Genomic DNA, 24,925 nt, shown 5'->3' with positions numbered 1-24,925 from the left:
CTTTCATGCACCTTGGACCTCTCTTTTCTTCCTTTCCTTCTTCCCTTGCTTTCCCTCATATACCTCCCCTCTTTTTTCTTTCCTTTCTTTTCCCTTATTTTCTTTCTTCCTCTCCTCACTTCTTCCCTAAAGAGATAACTCTGAAAAGTTAAAATCCATCAATTATATTAAGTTCATAGAATCATTGAGTTGGAAGAGACCTCATGGCCATCCAGTCCAACCCGCTGCCAAGAAGTAGGAAAATTGCATTCAAAGCACTCTCGACAGATGGCCATCCAGCCTCTGCTTAAAAGCCTCCAAAGAAGGAGCCTCCACCGTACTCCGGGGCAGAGAGTTCCACTGCTGAACAGCTCTCACAGTTAGGAAGTTCTTCCTCATGTTCAGGTGGAATCTCCATTGTTCCGCATCCTAGTCTCCAGGGCAGCAGAAAACATGCCTGCTCCTTATGACTTTCCCTCATATATTTATACATGGCCATCATGTCTTCTCCCAGCCTTCTCTTCTGAAAGCTAAACATGCCCAGCTCTTTAATATGCTCCTCATAGGGTTTGGTTGTCGAGACCCTTGATCATTTTAGTCGCTCTTCTCTGGACACATTCCAGCTTGTCCATATCTTCCTTCGATGAGCTGTTGAGTCAATAGATGAAGGGTCTCTATGCCAAGTTTGGTACAGATCCATTAAGCCATGTAGGAGTCTTTATGGTACAAACTAACCCAACATATATACATACATACATACTTTGGCTTTTATAAATGGAGATTTTCACTTAACACAAGCTTGGCCTTAATCTGTAGAAACAAAAGATCAAGGTTTTCCTGGATTGTACCATTTAAATCTACATTCCAGGTTGTCCACTGTCTCTTCCCTTTGGGTTAAGATTTTAGAGGAGCATACAGTCTTTTGTTGTTTTTGAAAGGGATTGGTCCCATCGCATGTAGGCAGTCCAAATAGGTATAGCTTATGGAAACCATAAAACTGTACCTTAATGCTCCATGGGGTGCGTATGTGTCTTTGACACAAAAGGTTAATCTTGAGCTGTTCCCTGTGAGGACGTAAAACCAGAAAGGCTGTTGCTTAGCAGTGCTTTACTCTTGACACATCACTCTGTTTAATTATTGACGTGAATTGCCCTCCACAGATTATTTCAGGAGCCTACGTACAATTTTGGCTGGACAGAAGCATCTCTGGCAACGTCCTTTGATTGTGCAAGTGGTTTAGGCATTTAGGCAACTGCAATACACCCACACAGATGCCATCTGTGGAATGGCTTAAAAGAAGAGAGGAGACAATGAGTTTGTTGGTGTTTGTCAAATACGACAGGGGTTTTTTTTACACTGCAGAGTTTGAGAGCGCTCATATTTTATGCACAGTAAAAATGGATTTTCCCTTGCTCATATTATTCAGTGGTCTATGAATAAAAACTGGGGACAATACATGGTGGTAAGTAGTGAATTTGGAAATGTGGGTATCAAGAAATAATTGGTAGCCGTTTCCATATTAACAAAGGATTTCCCTAGGCAGAAAGCAGCCGGGCTTTGAAGCTGCAAGGCTATTCAATGCTAATCAAGGTGATCAGTTTCAACATTCATACTTGCCTCAAACAGACAAGAGTTCTTTCTCCCACCTTGGACATTCCACAGATATATCAACTCTACTTGCCTCGTTTCCAACAAAGCTCTCAACCTGTGAGGATGCCTGCCATAGATGTGGGTGAAATGTCAGGAGGGAATGCTTCTGGAACACAGCCATGCAGCTTAGAAAACTCACAGCAACACAATCAAAGCACTCCCAACAGATAGCCATCCAGCCTCTGCTTAAAAACCTCCAGAGAAGGAGACTTTGCCACATTCCAAGGCAGCAAAAGTCTAAGCAGGCTGTGATCAAGTGGTAATTTTTTTCTGGATTATTTGTAGTAAATTGGTAACATTTCTAGACTCTCATATTGTATAACAACAGCAATAATAGGTTTCTCAAAGTTTTAAAAAGCAAGCCTTACTATTGATACTCACAAGGAAGTTTGAGCATATGTTAAGGAAATATTTATTTATTTACGACATTTATATGCTGCCCTTCTCACCCCAAAGGGGACTCAGAGCGGCTTACAAGATATATATATACCTACACTATATTATGTTATTAGCACAGTACAATATCAGTATTAAATATTACTATACTGTACTATACCATTAGCTTAGAGAAGACAATTATGCTTGGGAAAATGGAGGGAAAAAGGAAGAGGGGCCAACCAAGTGCAAGATGGATGGATGGCATCCTTGAAGTGACTTGACCTTGAAGGAGCTGGGGGTGGTGACAGCTGACAAGGAGCTCTGGTGTGGGCTGATCCATGAGGTCACTAAGAGTCGGAAACGACTAAACGAATGAACAACAACAACACTATACCATTATATTATAATATTATTAGTAATGTTACATGTCATATAAATATATAATTATAATATATCATTATTAGTAATATTAATAATACTAATATTAAAAATAACTCTCTAAGATAGGACTGCTGCTATTGCGTGCTTGCCCAGTTGGTTTATATGATGCACCAGACCTTGAAAAACTAAAAACATCCCAGCATTCCATAGCATGGATTGACAGCAATTAAACTGTGGTCAAACTGCATTAATTCTACAGTGTAGAAGAGAGTGATGAAACTCTCCTTTTTCAGGAAGCTCTCCTGGGTGGAAAAGTGCAAGGAGGAAGTGTGCAGGCAGGACATTCCCTCCCTTCGCCTACAGTGTTTGGACAGAGCCAAATAAAGCTTGGAAGGAATCCAACCCAGAAATGAACCCAGTGTATCAGGACTCAGCTCTGCTGCAGAAAACAAATTCCCAGGCTGGCCATGTCCTCAAAGATACCCTGCACCCTCATGATTTGGCTGAGATCCTACTGAGAGGCAGTGGAGCAGAAACCTTCCTTGGCCTCCTTAAACCAGCTTGCAGTCTAGTAGAAAGGGAAGACTGCGTCCCCATCTACACTGACCATTTAGTGCAGTTCAAAGCTATTTTGAAACTGGCAGCCAGATATCAAAATCCCACAAAAGTGCCCAAAAGAAATACCTTAATGCGCATCAGTGCTTTGTGGTTTGTGTAATCACCAGCCAGGCAAAAAGCGGAGTCCAGGATTTCCTATGTAATAATCTGCACAGTGAAACCACTTTGCTCAATACCAGTTTGAAAATGTATTAAATGGTCAGTGTAGATGAGGGCTCAGGTGGACAGACCCATCAGAAACATAGCTGAGAATTTCCTAGCAAATACTTCAAGGCTTAGTTTAATTAGTCATACGTATTTGCCTTTAGGTGTTGAGAATTTTTTCTGATTTTTTTTTTTTTTTTTAGAAAAGGAGATGTAAATGCTGTCTTCCCATTAACCTTCTCCAACATCAGGACCCACAACAAAAGGAATGATTCAGGTAATGACCAGGTGCCGGGTCTTGTTAGTGGCAGCAAGTTTTTGGGATGCCCTTCCTGATCCCATCATTCTTTTCCTTCAAACCAAAATAAATCTCTCATCATTATCTTCCTTCAAACCAAAATAAATCTCAGAATTCTCTTTGATTGCAGGTGAACTATAAATCTCAGCAACTACAACTCTCAAAAGACAAACTCAATTTTTTTTAGTGATGGTCATTCCTTGGGTAAGTAAGTGTCTTGTGGCCAAATTTGGTGGCAATTCGCCCAGTGGTTTTTGAGTTATGTTAATCCCACAAATGAATATTACATTTGTATTTATATAGATAGATGGGGCAGGCATGCTAAACAGTTTAACACAACAAGGCCAGAGCTGATGTTCTTACTAATTTTGGGTCTGCTCCCCATGCGCTACTAGTAAGTTTCCACAGGGTGTTATTACATGCAGCTACTTTGTGCTTGGTGTTCGTGCAGTGTTTCCTAAATGTTAGTGTTTGATCTAAGATGATGCCGAGATATTTAGGATGTGAACAGTATTGAAGGTCTTACCAGGTAACTTTGTGGTAAGACGCTATTTATTTTTTGTTCTTGCTTATTAGTCTTTTCCCAGTAACAGAAAGAACATTCCCCTTGTGAAATGTTGCTCTTTTGTTGACTACTGCTTTTAAAGTTCTTCACTGTTTTAAAGGACACTCCCAAATTAGAGAAAACCCACTGGAGTGGGTAGTGGGTGAATGAATACTTTGGGAAATCCCATCGATTTAGTGGGTCTACCAATAGAATTCAGGTCTCTATTCCCCTGCTTCAATGTGATGATGATAATGTATGGCTTTAAAAGCCGGCGCCAAGACAGAATTGGAGAGTGTAATGCTAATCCCAAAAAGCAAAAAATTAACAGATGCGCTGATAAGGGAGCTTTTGATAGTTATCTTTTGGCAGCTGTTTTGGCATGAAGATACTAGGAAATGGTAGCAAGAGGTTTGAATGATAGGAAGCCCTTTTCAGCTGCATCAAGTTCCAATATAAGTAGCCAGATGTGATATTCCCAGAGGCCTAATTTATCTTGGCTGTCCTAGTGTTTTATGTATAGGGTTTTTAAGGGTTTCCAAGGTGCTTGTTTATAAGGCTATTTTCCTCCCTGCTATACACCTGCAATACGTGGACTATCTATTGATGTCACATGCAACTCCAACCTAGAACAATTCAATCAGCGTTGCCTCCAAGAAATCCTCCAAATCTCTTGGGAAGACAGGTGGACAAACGTCAGCGTGCTGGAATAAGAAAAGACCACCAGCAGTGGGAGGAGAGCAATGTCCAATCTTGATAAAATAGTGAAGAGTAGAGACATTACACTGGCAACAAAGATCTGCATAGTCAAAGCCATGGTCTTCCCTGTAGTCACCTACGGATGTGAGAGATGGACCTTAGGGAAGGCTGAGCGAAGGAAGATCGATGCTTTTGAACTGTGGTGTTGGAGGAAAGTTCTAAGAGTGCCTTGGACTGCGAGAAGATCCAACCAGTCCATCCTCCAGGAAATAAACTTAAGCGGCTGAGGGAGAAAAGGAAGGGCCCCGAGGCTGTTAGGAATGGTGGGAGTTGAAGTCCAAAACACCTGGAGGGCCCAAGTTTGCCCAGGCCTGAAAGGAAGGGGGCTTATATCTGTCGTGTCAGAGCAATCAGTCCATTATATTACATTTCTAACAGAACAAAGCAAACAAATAGAAAAATACAAAACTTGTGGGTTTGGTAGTTGGTTAAATGTCCTTTGACCAGTATCTGGCCACTTGGAGTGCTTCCAGTGTTGCTGCAAGAAGGTACTCCATTGTGCATGTTGTGCATTGTGCAGGTTGCATTGCATCAGGTGGTCAGTGGTTTGCTCTTCTCCACACTCGCATGTCGAGGATTCCACTTTGTAGCCTCATTTCTGAAGGTTGGTTCTGCATCTCGTGGTGCCAGAGCGCAGTCTGTTCAGTGCCTTCCAAGTCGCCCAGTCTTCTGTGTGCCCAGGAGGGAGTCTCTCATTTGGTATCAGCCATTGGTTGAGGTGCTAGGTTTGAGCCTGCCACATTTGGACTCTCGCTTGCTGAGGTGTTCCGGCGAGTGTCTCTGTAGATCTTAGAAAACTATGTCTAGATTTAAGTCGTTGACGTGCTGGCTGATACCCAAACAGGGGATGAGCTGGAGATGTCTCTGCCTTGGTCCTTTCACTATTGGCTGAAGTCCAAAACACCTGGAGGGCCCCAGTTTGCCCAGGCCTGACAGAAGCCTTGTCTTTCCAAGTTGCTCAAGTTGGTTAGACTGCTGTCCAATGAGAGGCCCCCTCGCTACCGCCTCCCCCTTCCAAAAGAGGGGGGAAAAAGAGGCTGCTTTTTATTGGCCAGCACGACGAAGCCGACCCCGCCAGGTTGGGAACCAATCAGAAATCGGTTGCTGGGCTAAGTGAGGCGTGTCGAGCCAATGGGATGAGAAAGAAAGAAGAAGGGAGGGGGGAAGGAGGAGGAAGAGGAGGACGAGGCGGCAACGCTCAAGGCAGCCTCGCGCGCCCCCTGTGGCCAATGAGCGCGAGGGAAGGCAAAAGGGGGAGGAGCCAACGGCTCTTGTTCTCGAGAGGGCGGCTCATTCGCTTCACGGCGCGCGGAGAGAGCGGTCGGTGGTCTTGTTTCTGTCGCCTCAGCTGAACGAGGGAAGGAAGGCAGGCAAGGCGAAAGCAAGCGAGCGGCCAGGGGGAGGAAGGCACGGTCCGAAGAGGTCGTCGTCCTCCTCCTCCTCGCCTCCCTTGGCGGTGCTGCTGGAGCCGGGCTGAGGAGGGCGAAGGAGCAGCAGCAGCTTGGAGGCCAGAGGTGAGGGAGCAGCAGGAGGAGAGGAGGGCAGCGGGGCGTGGTGGGCCTCCCCTCCTGAGGGCAGCAGCAGGCCCAAGCTTATTATTAGGGGGCGCTGGTGTTTCTGATTATTATTATTATTAGTAGTAGTAGTAGTAGTAGTAGTAATAGTATTTGGAGGATCTGGTGTGTCTAAATTATGTTATTTGTCTTAAATACATTATTATTACTTTTATTATTATTATTAGGAGGAGGAGGACTCTGGTGTGTCTTATTCTTAAGGGGCTCTGATATGTCTCTTATATTATTACTAAGGGACTCTGGAGTATCTGATTATTATTAGTAGTAGTAGTATTTGGAGGCTATGGTATGTATAATATTATTTGGAAGACTGACTGGTGTGTCTTAATTACATTATTATTATTATTATTATTAGGAGGAGGACTCTGGTCTGCCTTACTATTCTTAAAGGGCTCTGGTATGTCTGCATTTTATTATTACTAAGGGTCTGGAGTATCTGATTATTATTATTATTATTATTATTACTATGTTATAATTAATATTAGTATTTGGAGGCTATGGTGTGTCTGAACTATAATATTATTTGGAAGATTGACTGGTGTGTCTTAATTGCATTATTATTATTATTATTATTATTAGGAGGAGGACTGGTGTTCCTTATTATTCTTAAGGGGATTGGGTATGTCTCTATATTGTTGTTGTTGTTGTTGTTGTTATTATTAGGGGGCTCTGATATGCCTCTATTGTATTACTACTAAGGGGCTCTGGAGTATCTGATTATTGTTATTATTATTATTATTATTATTATTACTATATTATAATTAATATTAGTATTTGGAGGCTATGGTGTGTCTGAATTATAATATTATTTGGAAGACTGACTGGTGTGTCTTAATTACATTATTATTATTAGGAGGACTCTGCTCTGCCTTATTATTCTTAAAGGGCTCTGGTATGTCTGCATTTTATTATTACTAAGGGGGTCTGGAGTATCTGATTATTGTTATTACTATGTTATAATTAATATTAGTATTTGGAGGCTATGGTGTGCCTGAATTATAGTATTATTTGGAAGATTGACTGATGTGTCTTAATTACATTATTATTATTATTATTATTAGGAGGAGGAGGAGGAGGAGGACTCTGGTGTTCCTTATTCTTAAGGGGCTCTGCTGTGTCTATATTATTATTATTATTATTATTATTATTATTATTATTGGGGGCTCTGATATGTCTATTATATTACTACTAAGGGGCTCTGGAGTATCATGATGATGATTATTACTATATTGTAATTAATATTAGGATTTGGAGGCTATGGTGTGTCTGAAATATAATATTATTTGGAAGATTGACGGGTGTGTCTTAATTACATTATTATTATAAGGAGGACTCTGGTGTGCCTTATTATTCTTAAGGGGCTCTGGTATGTCTCTATATTATTATTATTATTATTATTATTATTATTATTATTAGGGGGCTCTGATATGTCTCTATTATTACTAAGGGACTCTGGAGTATCTGATTATTATTATTACTATATTATAATTAATATTAGTATTTGGAGGCTGTGGTGTGTCTGAATTATAATATTATTAGGAAGACTGGTGTGTCTTAATTACATTATTAGTATTATTAGGAGGACTCTGGTATGCCTTATTATCCTTAAGGGGCTCTGGTATGTCTCTATATTATTATTATTATTATTATTATTATTATTATTAGGGAGCTCTGATATGTGTCTATTATATTATTACTAAGGGGCTCTGGAGTATCTGATTTATTATTATTACTACTACTACTATATTATTGTTATTATTAGTAGTAGGAGTATTTGGAGCCTCTGGTGTGTCAGAATTATATTATTTGGAAGACTGGTGTGTCTTAATTACATTATTACTATTAGGGAGCTCAGGTATGTCTATTATGTTAATATTCTTCTTCTTGGGGGGCTCTGTTGTGTTACTGTTCTTAGGGGACTCCATGATGTCGTTGTCTTCTTCTTCTTCTTCTTCTTCTTATTATTATTATTATTATTATTATTATGGAGTTCTGGTGTGTCTGATTTTTATAATTATAATTATTTTATTAGTAGTAGTATTTGGAGGCTCTGGTGTGTCTGAATTATATTATTTGGAAGGTTCTGGTATGTCTTAATTACATTATTATTAGGGAGGCTCTGGTTTATCTTATTCTTAGGGGGGTCTGGTATGTATGTATGTATTATTATTATTATTCTTATGGAGCTCTGGTGTATCTTATTCTTAGTGGGCTCTGATGTATCTGATTGTTATTATGTTAGTTTTTAGTATTAGTATTATTTGGGGCCTCTGCTGTGTCTGAATTAGATTTTTATTAGAGGGTTCTAGTGTGTTTTAATTGTTAGTATTAACATTGGGGGCTCTGGTGTGTCTTAGTTGTATTATTATTAGGGAGATTTGGTGTGTCTTTAATTGTTTTACTGTTATTATTTGGAGGCTCTGGTGTGCCTTAACTATATTACTATTATTATTAAGTTTGTATTCCGCTTTTTTTCTCCACATGGAGACTCAAAGGAGCTCACAATTAAAAACAGTACCGTGCAACTTAAACCATACAAATATTAAAACAGTATTAAACATAATTAATATTGAAAAAGAATTCATGTTAAAATCATAAACGCATATAAAACCACAGCACTCCCTGTTATTGTTATTGTTGGTTTCTGGCGTGTCTGAATTATATTACTACTGCTATTGTTGTTAATAATAATTCATGCTTATTATTTGAGGGCTCTGGTGTATGTGAATTATATTATTACTGTTAAGAAGAAGAAGTCCAAATGGTGGAGGATGTTGGAAGGGCTTTGGATCGACTTTGGGGGCTCGGTGATGTCTGGATTATATTAGTATTATTTTGTACCCACCTCTTCCCATGGATCCAGTCGGAAAGCAACAGCATATTCATTGATGATATATCAATTAAAAATACCTAACACCTGAGGAATGAGGGGAAGCTTTTAGTTCAGGGGCTCTGAGGTGCATGATTTATTTTATTAGTATTATTAATATTATATTTTACTATACATCCAAAAGAGGAATACCAGCATATTAAAATAGAACATATACCATCTGGAAAAATATCTAAGATATGAGGATGATGAAAGTGCCCCACAAAGTTCAAGAATTGGGCCTATGAGTAAGAATCGTGGGACTTGAATGGATAGTAGTAGGTAGTTATTATTAGGGGGAGGCTTCTTGTAGAGAGAAATAATGGGAATTAGAGAGCAGACACACTTCTCCCCATCCCCCAAATAACCATGTGTTAGGTTATGGAGGCAAATGGCAGAGGCTGAGGTAGAGGGGAAGTATAAAAGGTAAGGGTAAAGGTGGTGGGGTGTGACTCGGGCTTGGGGTTCCGTGGGGAGACCAAGGTCTTTATCAGGTGGTGGTGGGCAGAGATATGGTAGATAAGGCACAAGGGCGAGGCAAATAATATATGGGAACTCAGGTGGTATTTGGTTGGCAGGGACAAGAGCTTTGTGGGGTGACCATGACTGGGGGTGGTGTAGAAATTCAGTTTGTTTAACATGGACAATTGCACTGTTTTGACTTGTGGTGAGACTTGCTGGTTTGAGGTTGTTAATATTTGGGGTGTGTGCATGTTAAGGAACTGTGTGGTATGGGAAGAGAAGACAATGTCGCTCTTGAGGCCTGTCCATATCTCCTGGGTATTGGAGACTAGGAGAGCAAATACACTATAGAATCAATGCACTTTGACATCACTTTAATGGCAATGGCTCAGTGCTATGGAATCCTAAGATTTGTAGTTTGGTGAGGCACTAGCACTCTTTAGCAGAGTAGGATAAAGTCCCTATAAAACGGCAACTTCCAAGATTCCGTGTTGTTGTTGTTCATTCGTTCAGTCGTCTCCGACTCTTCGTGACCTCATGGACCAGCCCACGCCAGAGCTCCCTGTCGGCCGTCACCACCCCCAGCTCCTTCAAGGTCAGTCCAGTCACTTCAAGGATGCCATCCATCCATCTTGCCCTTGGTCGGCCCCTCTTCCTTTTGCCTTCCACTTTCCCCAGCATAATTGTCTTCTCTAGGCTTTCCTGTCTAGAGACAGGAAAGCCAAGATTCCGTAACTGGCATTAATTCTACAAAGTTACAGGGGTGGCAAACTGCATTAATTCTACAATGTAGATATATCCTAGGAATAGGTTGAATTAGTGTTTTAGAAGGAGCTTTCTAGTGCTAATTGTTTTGAGCGCTCAGTAGAGGTCCTCGTTTTGGTTTTCAGGGTGAGTGGTTGGGGCTAAAGCAGCCTCTGCGGAGGAGATAGGTAGTTTAAAGAAGGGCAACAGATGGTGCCCTTAAACTTTTAGGGAAAAGTGAAAGCAGAATACATAGGGGATTTATTTATTTTCTGTATCAGGAGCAAACCAAGGGTACAGTTGTAATGTATTTTTTTAAAAAACCCACAAAGTTTGAAAACATGGGATATTACACGTGGTGAAGTATTCTGATGAAGGAAGTGAAGCACCAGAGTGGTACTTGCATGTGAAGAGGTTGCCTGAGGTCCTGTTTTTGGATAGGATTGATGAACAAAGTGCTAGATAACGGTTAAGGACTTGTAAGAAACTACCAAAACATTTGGACACTGAGACAGACTGAAAATGGTAGACAAGTAAGATTGCATCAGGTGCTCTGTGGAGGCGTTTGCTGCTGCTTGTTGAAAAGGCTGGTTTTAGATGGAAGGGGTTAAGCAACTCATCAAAATTGTAGTAAACAAGTGAGTTAAATCATAGATAGGGCTCCTGCAGCTCTCCTAGTATTGCGGAATTATTATTATTAGTTGTTGTATCATAATCATGATTGTTTAGGTAGTTTCATTGATGTACATGGCATTTTCCAAGTAAAAAAAATAGAAAACAGTAGCTTCTGCCACAGGCATACCTCTAAAATAGATGTATATGCAGAGGGGAGGGGGAGGAGAAAGAATAATAAAAATATAAAAACAACATTTCCCATCATTCCTGATTTTGGCCATTTTAATTGGGGTTAATGGGAGTCAGAGTCCACATTTGAGGGCCACAGTTTCCTTAGCTCTGGATTTGAAGTTCCTCAGGGACTAACTGTAGAATATATAGGCCAGTTTTATTAGAGGTGAATATTTCTTAAATTGTATGAAAGGTTGTGAGTAGGAAGGCTTTAGAAGAACTAGACTGGAAATATCTAACTGGTTTTTAAAGGAAGTAAGCTTATGTGTGTTAAATGTGAGAGTCAGTGTGCTTGAATGTTGGAGTAGAATCTGCATTTTGTTTCCCATTCAGCCATAAAGTTTATTAGATGACCTTGGCTGGTTGTGTTCTCTGTCTATCGTACTAAGCAGAGTTGTTGGGACAATGTGTCAAGTACCATGTATGCCTCCCAGAGTGTTTTGGAAGGAAAGCAGAAAATAAATGGAGCGAATATATGTATGTTATAAATTCAGGGGCTTTCAGTGGTTTGTGGTAGACTGAATGTTATAGGACATAGATTTGAGGTTGAAATGAAAGGAGGCAAGAGAGATATTGAAGGAGGGAATTTTTGGTTCTATTCTTTTTGCAGATGAGGACTGGGGGAATTCACTCTAAAAAGGAAAGAAGTTGTGTAGTAGTGGGGAAACAACTGGAAGCTTAGATCAAGAGATTGTGGAGGCTTTTTAAACAGAAGCTAGATGGCCATCTGTCGGGAGTGCTTTGAATGTGATTTTTCTGCTTCTTGGCAGGGGGTTGGATTGGATTGCCATGAGGTCTCTTCCAACTCTATGATTCTGTGATTCTATGATTAGGGCAATCTTCCTGGGCTAAGACTGACTTGAAAGCTGGGCAGTTGAATGGATGAGAGAGTTAGACACAGGCCAGAAGCAATTCTAACAGTGAAGGATCTGAACAGTGTTTATCATGGCATTTAATCCTAATATTTGTCACAGTGACCACTTTAGATTGGTTGAATTTTGCCTGTTTCATGGGAAGTTTAATCAAGTGATGAATAAGAAAGTAGAAACTGGACATGTTTTAGTAGGACTAACTATGCCAAAATGGGTATTTCGTGCAAAAGGGGTTGGATTTTGGTATGACTGGTATACATTTTTTTGTGGCTAGTAGTAATTGTGATGGATACAGTGAAAGGGAAAATGAGAAAATACTGGAAATTGCAGTTGAGGTAAGAGCAAGGTATGGATGGAAGGATCAAGTTTGGGTGGGGCTTATTGAAAGAAAACTTGTTGCATAAAAGGACTGAGATGACTGAATGTAAACAGAAATTGAATAGTTGTGGGGGAAGAGCCTGGAAAAAAGACTTGAACTGGTTCAGCTTGAGGTTAGAAGAGAGGCATGTTTTGAAATATTTTTGTTTACTTAAAACGTTGTCTACTGCTTGAAAGAGACAGCATGGTATAGTGATTTGAGTATAGACTACAAGTGTGGAGACCATGATTCGAATCTCCCCTCAGTCACAGAAAGCCAGAGCATGACCTTGGGCAAGTCACACACTCTCCGTCTTCAAGGAAATTAAAGAGACATCCCCTCTAAACAAATCTTGCCGAGCAAAGCCAATGACAGGTTCACCATAGGGTCATCATAAGCTAGAAACAACATGAAAGTATATAACAACAACTGCTACTCCAGCTAGAAAGGCTTTCAGAGTGCCTTGCACAGTAGTAAAAAAAGACAAAATAGTTTCAGACCCAGGCTTACACATGGTACACACACACACACACAAAGAAGAATTGGAAAGGAAAACAAGTACTGTAAGTTTTGACACATATTCTCGATAGCATGGGAAATCTTAGCTGAGCAAGATTAAGATCATCCGGGCTAGGCCCTGCTCTTAGTCCCACCTCCCTTGCAGGTGCGATTGGTGGGGACAAGAGACAGGGCTCTCTCAGTGATGGCTCATCTGCTATGGAACTCTCTCCCCAGCGAAATTAGATCAGTGCCCTCCCTCTTGGCCTTCAGAAAAAAAGGGACCAAGCCTTTGGGTAGTAAGCAATACAAGGAATGATGAGGATCATATGCAATAGATATTGATATTTGGAACGGCCCTAGACTAGGATTGTTAAATTGTGTGATTTTAACGTTCATATTAATATATTTTAACTCAATGATTTAATGTTTAAATGTTGGGTTTTTATGATTTAATTAATAGCTGTATGTTCTTGTTTTATGTTAGGTTTTATGTATGTGAGGCATTGAATTTTGCCGTATATATGTTGGAAACCAGTTTACAGTTTGTTTTTGAAGGTGCTGTGATGGGGTTGGATATAGCTATTTTTGTTGTTCATTCATTCAGTCTCTTCCGACTCTTCGTGACCTCATAGACCAGCCCACGCCAGAGCCCCCTGTTGGCCGTCACCACCCCCAGCTCCTTCTACGTCAAGCCAGTATAGCTATATGTTGGGGTAAATCCAAGGGAGTGTACAACAGGATGCAGCATTTAAAGAGAAAGTGGATGTAAACAGCACTGAGTACACGTCACTTCCATTGAGTGAGCCTTAAAAAGTACAGTGAATGTGTGGGTTGAGTGCATGAGAACAGTCTTAAAGGTATAATATTTCTCTTTGAAATGTGAGGCTGGTTGGCACCCTGGATCACAACTTAGGTTGTGTTTTTGTTATAAGCAGCAACTGTGTAATTTGTCCAGAGAGCAAAAGTATGATTGCAAACTCCCATCTTGCTATTGTGGGAGGTACACACAATAATTTCCAAGAAATTCTATCGAGTTGCTTTTTATGTGAGCTATATTGAATCTGGCTCCCTTGTGTCATAGTCTTATAGGAGGTGAAATGTAAAGGGGGGTTGAATCTTTCACTCCTCTCTACTTTATTTCAGAATTTATGAACACTTTAGTAGCATTAATGCTCCCTTTAAAAGAATACACTAATTGCAGCTAAAACTAAAGTGCTTTCTGTCTCTGCTGTCTGTCTCAGGGCTTCCTGAATTTTCCATAAGGTGCCAGGCTTTGATCTAGTCTTAATCATTTATATATCTCTCCAACTTGCTAGTAGCAGATGTCATCAGTAATTTCTGTTCACAAGAGTCTTGAAGTTTATAGACCGGGTATTTATTTTATTTATAAAAGTTGTGCCCAATAAAGTAACATTTAAATACATAATTAGGGATGGCTCAGAAAAGCACAGTGAAGAGGAATAAATCCTGACAACTTTTTCTATGCAGCTCCCATAGTAATATTTTGTAGAAATCTTGGCTCAGCTTTGGAAGCTGTTTTCAGAGGTGTGTGTGTGTGGTGATGGTAGGAGGTTCCACGCATAAGGAAAGTTTGCTTTAACTTGAGAAATCTAGTGTAGATGGAATTTGCTTGTGGTTGGGGTGTCTAAAATCCAACACCATTTTATATTCAGCCTATGTATAAACTATGCTATTTGATTTTTATGTAACATCATGCTTGAATTTGCAGCGTGTGTTGCACCTTCCATCTTCGGTGCTGACCTCATGTCAGATTGCCTACATTTATTTTAATTTTGGTAAATCTCTAAAAATGCAAGTGCTCTCATGATACCAGTTTATTTGCTTGTTCCCTCAGGTCCTCACCATAGAGTAGTATCTGTTAAAACCAACAAAAATATTACAAAAAAGAGAACAAGCGTCTTTCAAATTGTTCAGTCTAGCTCTTAAGGAAAGCAACATAATGTGCGTAGGGGAAATTGATTATCATAAAGCCCTTAAGTTTTATCAGGACTATGTCCAGTTTGTTCTCCTGTTCTTCTTTTCCCTTTGCTATTCTCCCTGAAGAATGTTTGAATAAGTATAACTCTACAAAATGAACATATAACCTGATCCCAAGAAAGGTATTGTTCTATTCTGATTTTTAAAATATTTTCCTCCTCCTTAATGAACAAGTATGCCTATGATTATTTTGTAGCAGGATTATTAGTAGTTAAAAGGTAATGGAGATAACAGTACTAGTCCTAAGTGAGTTTGACATTAGCTGCCGTTTGCAATTATTTACCAAATGATCGATCCCTGACATTCATTTAAGGTGTATATGCAATCACCATGCATGAATATTATCCAGGAATTAAAAAACTGTGTGTATAACAGGAAGAATGTTGAGTACTGAGAAGAATTGAAAGCACCCTGTAGTATGTAAATTGTATGTTATTACCTGACACTATGTGTAACTTCTCCCTCACAATAACCTTTGGGCCCACACATCCAAAATAGCTCCTGTTGGTGAGGGGGAGAAATATTGTTGTCGTACTAGGGTTAGGACAGGAGAGGGTTTTACCAAAAGCCCATAGAGTATATGCAGCTTGTTAAAAGAAATTGTGCATTGTGGATTTGATCATCCTTTCTAAGGAGCCCCCGGTGGCACAGTGCGTTAAACCCCTGTGCCGGCAGGACTGAAAACCAACAGGTTGCAGGTTTGAATCCAGGAAGAGTGCGGATGAGCTCCCTCTATCAGCTCCAGCTCCTCGTGCTGGGACATGAAAGAAGCCTCCCACAAGGATGGAAAAACATCAAAATATCCAGACGTCCCCTGGGCAATGTCCTTGCAGACGGCCAATTCTCTCACAGCAGAAGTGGCTTGCAGTTTCTCAAGTTGCTCCTGACATGACAAAAAAAATCCTTTCTGAAACATCATAGTGACCAAATTTTTGTTTACTTGTTTTCTACAGTTGCTTCACTTCATTGAAAAGGATTTCTTTGGCTGTTACCAGAGCTGTGATTAACAACTTTTGGGGTTGAGCTCTCTTTGCACTGAATCTGGACTGTTCTGACCTGAATTCATATTTCCTTTTTCATTTTAAGGGTAAGATTTTTATTATTATTCAAAATGTATTTCCTTAATTCATTCAGTGACGTTAGAATGGTTTTATTCTTCTACACTGAAAGTTTGTTCAGATATTGCAACAGATAGAAGTAGAAATTTAACCTATTCTTCTTTAGCAATAACTTATCTTCTCATTTTATGGCCTCAGAACAATACTTTCATTTATCTTTCCTTTAATTCCTGCAACCAGTACTATGAGTCAAAAGAAAATGTAGGAAAAGCTGACTTTAAAACTCTTACAGTGTGTAAAAATGTGTACAACATGATTGTAAACTAGGAGACAGGAAACATATTTTGATTGTTTGGTTTCCCCAGTTTCTAAACATAATAATAATACCCACCTTGTTCTTCTAATGTTCAGATCACCTGGTTTTAAGCCATAAAGAATGTACAGAAATCTAAGTTAGGAATTGACTTAGGAGTTAAGAGATAATCAGTTCAATAAAACAATGGGTCATATACAGAGAAGTAAAATTCTTGAAAATTTGAAGCAATAGAAGACATGTTTTTTTAAAAAATGTTCAGATAGATAGATAGAGATAGATATGATACTAATACTTTGTAGATGTTCAAAACCGCTTTCTTTTTAATTGTATGTTTAAAACAACAAAAAACCCAAAACATTCTTTTCTTTCCTCTCATTCTCCATATTGTCAGGGGGACATAAAGCACACATTCCCAGAAAAAGAACAGAGAAATAAAATAAAGACTAAAAATTGCAGTGATCTGATACTGTATACAATCTTACAGAAAAGCCTCTTTACACAATTTTTAGATAAAATTTCTGGGGCATAATTATATGAACACTTTGTCTTAAACACTTTATTCATATTTCTAGAAGAAAATATTCCATAATCCTTTGAAAATGTGTATTGTTCTTTCTAAACAAGGAAATTTGAAAAAACAAGGGGAAGATCATTTTCCTGTTTTCCCTTGTCTTTGTATCTCTATTTAGTCAGCAAACTTTAAAAGAAAATACAAGGCAAACAAGGGAATCTAGTTCTGAAAATGCGAAGAGTGATAACTTACTACATCACAATCCAGATCATTGTGGGACACATCTTCAGAAGAAATGTTTCTGTCTGTTTCCTTCAGGGAAACCTGAGGAAAGGCTCTGTTGGTCTAAATACACTGAACTGCAATACATTTTCATATTTCATTGTGTTGACATCTAAGCAACTTTCTGTTTCATTTGTAGTGTTGTCTGAAGGCGTATCTGTGATCAGGAACTTTTCACATAAAAGCAAAGCCAGAAAATCAGTTAACTTTTCATTGGTTCAGGTCACAATACTCTAATATTTAAGTTATGTTTCATAAGTTTTCATAGGATTTGGTGGAAGCTCTGCAAATTGTTAAAGCCCAAGTTGTGTCATTGCTATGGTAGACATACTTGCCAAATGAACTTGTTTTGCTTAGGAAATGCTAATACTAGGTTTTGTACTCTGCTGGCCAGGATGCAGTGGCAAACAGTCTTAAATAGTTGAGTGTTGTGGATGGTACTGATAGATTTGTGGCTACTCCAGATAAGGTGTAAAGAGAAGTAAATCTCAAAATTCTTGGCCACATCTTCACAAAAGAATGTAGAATATAGTACAACTCACAGCGCACCCATATTCTATATTTTATTGTGAAGATGTGGCCAAGAATTTTGAGATTTTCTTCTCCAACTCTCTAACTTCATGTTGTGTACTCTCAGAGCTCACGAAGGAGAAAGGGCACAAACTGTTCTTTCCCCAGAACACATAGGGAATGTTGACCACATTTTGTGTGATGTCTTTGTTTAGAATTCTTAGAGGTACTTCGCCTTTTGACTGCAGAGCAAAAATCCAACAGCAACCCACTCTCAAGCTGGGTATATCAAGACAGGACTCCTAACCCAGGTGAGCAAGGGAAGGGGCAGACATGCTACAGAGTGTGACTACTTTGGCAGATTTTTTCCAACACTTCAAATGCTTGCTCAAATATTGGAAAGTGGTATTATCCATAGATAAGGAAAATACCCATCCTATTTGTGGGTAAGCATTTTTCCAGCAAAGACCAGGCTGTTAGTCAATGCTCCTGCATATTTTTGCTTTGCAGGATCACGGTCCAGATGAATGGAGCAGAACAATCCATCACCAAAAGGAGACCCAGTTCTACTATGACTGCTGAGGAGGGAAGGGTGTGTATACTCCTCTATGAAAGTGAAGCTTATGCTGAGGCATAAGCACTGGCAGACCAATTGGTGGCAACACCCATTCTTCTCCCACACTTTCTCAAATACCCACTGTGCATCCAAGTACACAGATGGTGTGCTGTAACTCTTGCTTATTACTTACTGTCTCTTTCTGTTCTCTACAGACCTCTTTTCTGCAAGTACAGGATCAACTCCATTCTGTAGGGACCACATGGGAGACCCACCCCATGACCAGCAGTTATGACCCATGTACTCCCATTTGCTCTTTGATAGATTCGTGAATCCCCTGCATAAGTGGTCAGCAGTGGCTCTCCTGATGTTGTTCACTATTGGCCATTATGAATAGAGCTGGTTTGGGAAGAGAAGGGAGGGAAAACACACCTTGTGTTATCTGATAAGTGTGCCTTGAAGAACAAAAAATGTGTATTGGTCAGATGGATTTGCTGGAGTGTGGGAGGCTGTCAGTATGCTTGCCTGCAGTGGCTCTCTGCCCTCTTATAGCCTAGATTTGAAGTTGAAAATGTATTAAAACATGAGCTATTTCTCTTTGATGCTGGGACAGAAAGAAAAAAAGCATCCTGTAATATGTAAAATGATCAAGGGCCTGGAGAACAAGCTCTATGAGGAGCGGCTTAAGGAGCTAGGCATGTTTAGCCTAAAGAAGAGAAGGCTGAGAGGAGATATGATAGCCATGTATAAATATGTGAGAGGAAGCCACAGGGAGGGGCTTGTTTTCAGCTTCCCTGGAGACTAGGATGCGGAACAATGGCTTCAAACTACAAGAAAGGAGATTCCATCTGAACATGAGGAAGAACTTCCTGACTGTGAGAGCCGTTCAGCAGTGGAACTCTCCCGGAGTGTGGTGGAGGCTCCTTCTTTGGAAGATTTTAAACAGAGGCTGGATGGCCATCTGTCAGGGGTGATTTGAATGCAATATTCCTGCTTCTTGGCAGGGGGTTGGACTGGATGGCCCATGAGGTCTCTACCAACTTTTTTATTCTATGATTCTATGTATCTCAGCTCTTTGCTGCTTTAACTGAGCAGTTATGGAAGTGTTATGTGGAGCATGTGCTGTACATTTGGAGAACTTCTCATTTTATTTGTGTGGTAGTGTTCTGTGCATGTTCTAAGTGCCAACTTAGATGGGGTGTCATAAAGTAAATTACATTTCAGTATAATTCAATAATATTTACAAGTTCAGATTTAAATACTATACAAATAGGCTTAATGTTGCAGAACTGTATATACACAATGCAGTTCATTGTTCTTAGTTCCCTTACTTTTGCCCCTGACATTGACTATGTTTGATGAAGCACTCAAAAGGTAAATTGGATGACTTCCTTTTTGGAGGGTTTTAAAATATTTTAAAACTGTAACTTATTTCAAAACAGCATACTGCAATTGTTTTGTTACATTGTCTATTCTGTGATCCACCTATACATGTTCCCTACCCCACAACATCCTTCATTTAGCATTATAGAAATACAGCTCTCTCAGTTTTATTAGTTTTACTTATTCTAATTTTATCCATTGGGTATAATTATTATAATACATTTACTAATTATTCATCCACAATCTTTCTTGGTTGTTTGGGTGGTTTGAATTTGCTATCACTTTTAAACATGAAACTTATAAATAGTTTCCATTTATTATCAAATAGATATTCTTTTATTTTTCCTTTTGCTAATCTTCATTTTTCCATTAGAGGTATAGCCCAAATCTTGTTTAACGAATTCTTTATTTTTACAGTTTCTCATTTGTTTTAGGTTCTGACTATTTCAAGTTTTGCGACACATAACATGAGCAATATAAAACTTTTATTTACCAAATCCTCTTACTTTTAAATACGGAAATCATTAATAGAACTCCCTTGGAATGTATTGTTCCCCCCACTATTTAGCTTCTCCCAAGGAGAACTTCATTCCAGAATCATCATACTCCTAGGCATGTTAAACACACGCGTCTCCAGTCCCCTATTTCATCACACTTTCTCCAACATAGTTTAGATATTTCATTATTAATCCAATGCTATTTAAGTGGCTAATAGTACAATCTATGCATTATTTTCAAAGTATTTTCTTTCAGTTGTGCTGAAATTGATTTATACACTTAGTTTTCCCAGTTGAGTTCCACTGTTTATCTTCTATTTTAAACCTTTTAAGGAGGTTTTATGCTCCCTTTTCAAATTTCATGTGTTGTGGTGTTTTGTGTACTATAGCTCCCAGAACTCCATATCATTAGGATTTGGGCTTTTGGAAAATTGGTGTCCAAAATCTTTGGAATGCTAGAGTTCCCAGCTTTGTGGATTGAGGTCCTGGAGGTTTCTGTTTTCAGTGTGTATCTAACAGCCATTCTTTTCTGCCTCTTGTTTTGATCCTTGGCAAAAAGATTTTTTTTCTTCCCTGGATACATCTTGAGCCCTTATCTTAGGAGCACTATATGTACTCTTCATCAAGCAGTTACGTAAATGCTGTTTTCCTATTTGCTACTGTTTATATTTTTGTTGTGTTTTGGGTTGCAAATGTGAGCAAAATAATATGAGATCACAACCGTAGAGAGTAAGATTCTTATTTAAAATAATTTGTGTCCTTAGACATTGCTTTAGAATGATGATATATCTTTCAAAGAGCAGGAACATTATTGCAACTGGAGGTTGCATTTAGTATTTAAAACCTACTCCCCTTATAGTTCATTTTGAACAGTTAATTTTGTTATGAGGTACATTTTTCCCTTCAGTTTGAGTGGTTTTGGGTTGGCCTTAGGAGGGAAATGCACTTTAAGCTGGTCACTCACCAGCTTAAATCTTGGGGAAAATGGGGGAAATTGATTTTTTTCTTGAAACCTTGTTTTTCCAGAAAAAGAAAAAAATTGGGCCCTGTATTGTATTTCCAAAATACCTATATGAATTTTAGAGGTATTGAACTATAACGCTTACCACTTGATAAGAAAGAAACAAGTAATTCAATTAGAAAAAGTTGTTTTTCTAGTCTAATGACAGGGAAAACTAAGATTTGGATAATAATTTCCGATACAATTTTTTTCAGAAATGATTATGAGAAAGTAGTTGTTTTTGACCAGGAGCTATTATCTCTAAACTGTTCATAAATTGTAATTGTCTTTCCTAGCTCAAAAACCAGTGTTAGTGTATGAACTAGCTTGTGGCTTTTCCCCTCAAAATTAATTTTTTGAAAAGGAAAAGTGATTGTACTGAACAATCTGTTCTTTCTGTTATCGAAGGCTTTCATAGTCAGAATCACTGGGTTGCTGTGAGTTTTCTGGGCTGTGTAGTCATGTTCCAGAAGCATTCTCTCCTGATGTTTCCCCCTCATCTATGGCAGGCAATTTCAGAGGTTGTGAGTTGTGATCTTTAACTCATTTCTGCCTCTCATGAAATTAGATATCTCATTTCCTACAGATATTTTACACAACACAGTATTACAACTGGGAGAACAACAGGAATCCTTAAATAGTTCAGTGAATCAAATAAAGAGGGCTCCCTTGATAAGGTATAAGGAGTTATTTCTAAAACAGCATAAGTGGTGAATCTGTGCTTGAACTATAAACAGTTTAACTTCAGGTGATAGATCATGCAGTGAAGTTTCTACAGACACACCCAAGATTCCTGAAAAACCTAAGCGGAAATCATTTCTGTGATATTATCTTTCTTTATACAAGGATTGTATGGACAGGAGGGTGAAATACAGAGTAATGTTTTATCAGGTTCTCACCTCTTGCCTGAAAATTACATAAAGGCATACATCCACAGTAGGACCCAAAAATCTGATTATGCACTTCACTACCATTTGATCCAAAATTAGAGTTGACCTCTTTTATATTGCTCTTATCCTTAATGCTGCGACACGCCCTATGCACTTTACTCATTGGCCCTATCCTCCAAGCTGTTGTGCACCAGGCGGTCCAGCCATATTGAGGCTTGAATTATGTTATTGCTCTTGATTTTGATGCTTGTTTTATATAATGTTTTATGTTTTAAATTGTGGCTTGGCCCCATGTAAGGCGCCCCGAGTCCCTTCGGGAGACAGAGGTGGGGTATAAAAATAAAGTTGTTGTTATTATTATTGTTATTATAGCTAGCACCACGATGCTGAATGTATTTATGTATATATGTTTTGCATTTCAAGGCCTGCCTTTTGCAATTCATAGAACTATCTTATGGGAAACGGGCCCTCTTTTTTCATCTTTTTCTTAGCAAATAGGTTTAATATTTGTCATGCTTGTGATGAAGGAGAAACGGTGTCCCTCTGCAACCTGTTTTAGGAACCATTGCTCAAAAGGTGTTCCTTCATTGTAGTGCCTTAGGGCAACAGCGGCAATGCCGTCAAGAAAAGAATGTTGTTGTTGTTCATTCGTTCAGTCGTCTCCGACTCTTCGTGACCTCATGGACCAGCCCACGCCAGAGCTCCCTGTCGGCCGTTACCACCCCCAGCTCCTTCAAGGTCAGTCCAGTCACTTCAAGGATGCCATCCATCCATCTTGCCCTTGGTCGTCCCCTCTTCCTTTTGCCTTCCACTTTCCCCAGCATGATTGTCTTCTCTAGGCTTTCCTGTCTCCTCATGATGTGGCCAAAGTACTTCAACTTTGTCTCTAGTATCTTTCCCTCCAGTGAGTAGTCGGGCTTTATTTCCTGGAGGATGGACTGGTTGGATCTTCTCGCAGTCCAAGGCACTCTCAGCACTTTCCTCCAGCACCACAGCTCAAAAGCATCGATCTTCCTTCGCTCAGCCTTCCCTAAGGTCCAGCTCTCACATCCGTAGGTTACTACAGGGAATACCATGGCTTTGACTAGGCGGATCTTTGTTGCCAGTCTGATGTCTCTACTCTTCACTATTTTATCGAGACTGGACATTGCTCTCCTCCCAAGAAGTAAGCGTCTTCTGATTTCCTGGCCACAGTCGGCATCTGCAGTCATCTTTGCACCTAGAAATATAAAGTCTGTCACGGCCTCCACGGTTTCTCCCTCTATTTTCCAGTTGTCAATCATTCTTGTTGCCATAATCTTGGTTTTTTTGACGTTTAGCTGCAACCCGGCTTTTGCGCTTTCTTCTTTCACCTTGATTAGAAGGCTCCTCAGCTCCTCCTCGCTTTCGGCCATCAGAGTGGTGTCATCTGCATATCTGAGGTTGTTAATGTTTCTTCCAGCAATTTTCACCCCAGCTTTGCATTCATCCAGCCCCGCACATCGCATGATGTGTTCTGCATACAAGTTAAAAAGGTTGGGTGAGAGGATGCAGCCTTGCCGGACGCCTTTCCCAATCTTGAACCAGTCTGTTGTTCCGTGGTCAGTTCTGACTGTTGCTACTTGGTCCTTGTACAGATTCCTCAGGAGAGAGACAAGGTGGCTTGGTATGCCCATCCCACCAAGAACTTGCCACAATTTATTATGATCCACACAGTCAAAGGCTTTAGAGTAGTCAATGAAGCAGAAGTAGATGTTTTTCTGAAACTCCCTGCCTTTCTCCATTATCCAGCGGATATTGGCAATCTGGTCTCTCGTTCCTCTGCCTTTTCTAAACCCAGCTTGAACATCTGGCAACTCTCGCTCCATGTATTGCTGGAGTCTTCCTTGCAGGATCTTGAGCATTACCTTACTGGCATGAGAAATAAGGGCCACTGTACGGAAGTTTGAGCAGTCTTTCACATTTCCCTTTTTTGGTATGGGGATATAAGTTGATTTTTTCCAGTCTGATGGCCATTCTTGTGTTTTCCATATTTGCTGGCAAATGGCATGCATCACCTTGACAGCATCATCTTTTAAGATTTTCAACAGTTCAGCTGGGATCCCGTCGTCTCCTGCTGCCTTGTTGTTAGCAATGCTTCTTAAGGCCCATTCAACCTCACTCCTCAGGATGTCTGGTTCTAATTCATTCACCACACCGTCAAAGCTATCCTCGATATTGTTATCCTTCCTATACAGATCTTCTGTATAGTCTTGCCACCTTCTCTTGATCTCTTCAGCTTCTGTTAGGTCCCTGCCATCTTTGTTTCTTCTCATACCAATTTTTGCCTGAAATTTACCTCCAATGTTTCTAATTTTCTGGAAGAGGTCTCTTGTCCTTCCTATTCTGTTGTCTTCTTCCACTTCCATGCATTGCTTATTTAAAAATAGTTCCTTATCTCTTCTGGCTAACCTCTGGAATTGCGCATTTAACTGGGCATATCTCCCCTTTTCACTGTTTCCTTTTGCTTTCCTCCTTTCTTGGGCTACTTCCAGTGTCTCAGCAGACAACCATTTTGCCTTCTTGGTTTTCTTTTTCTTTGGAACGTACTTTGTTGCCGCCTCCTGAACAATGTCGCGGACTTCTGTCCATAGTTCTTCTGGGACTCTGTTTACTAAATCTAGTCCTTCAAATCTGTTCTTCACTTCCACTGTATATTCGCTAGGAATGTTAGTGAGATCATATCTAACTGGTCTGTGTATTTTCCCTGATCTCTTTAGTTTTATTCTAAATTGGGCAATAAGAAGTTCGTGATCTGAGCTACAGTCAGCCCCAGGTCTTGTTTTCACCGACTGGATGGATGTCCGCCACCTTTGGCTGCAAAGGATGTAGTCAATCTGATTTCGGTGCTGACCGTCTGGTGAGGTCCATGTATAAAGCCGTCTTTTAGGTTGTTGGAAGAGAGTATTCGTTATACACAGCGAGTTTT

General features: G+C 39.7%; 1 protein-coding gene across 4 annotated transcripts in view; it reads left to right on the top strand.

Moving 5' to 3' along the window:
* The first annotated feature begins 6,007 nt into the window (after nt 1–6,007).
* Nucleotides 6,008–24,925, top strand: part of LOC132761553 (SERTA domain-containing protein 2-like) — a 28,500-nt gene continuing 9,582 nt past the window's right edge. The window contains exons 1-4 of one of the 4 annotated variants that reach the window (XM_060754531.2): nt 6,008–6,265; nt 15,929–16,062; nt 17,868–17,963; nt 18,163–18,244. The gene's annotated coding sequence lies outside the window, so the exon portion shown is untranslated. The remainder of the gene's footprint in view (nt 6,266–15,928; nt 16,063–17,867; nt 17,964–18,162; nt 18,245–24,925) is intronic. The other 3 variants (XM_060754539.2, XM_060754546.2, XM_060754554.2) reach the window with 3 other exon arrangements.

Source organism: Anolis sagrei, chromosome 1, assembly GCF_037176765.1.
Source record: "Anolis sagrei isolate rAnoSag1 chromosome 1, rAnoSag1.mat, whole genome shotgun sequence".
In the NCBI taxonomy this organism is placed as follows: Eukaryota; Metazoa; Chordata; class Lepidosauria; order Squamata; family Dactyloidae; genus Anolis; species Anolis sagrei.
Note: the sequence above shows the minus strand (reverse complement) of the source record. Positions and strands in the feature narration are given on the sequence as shown.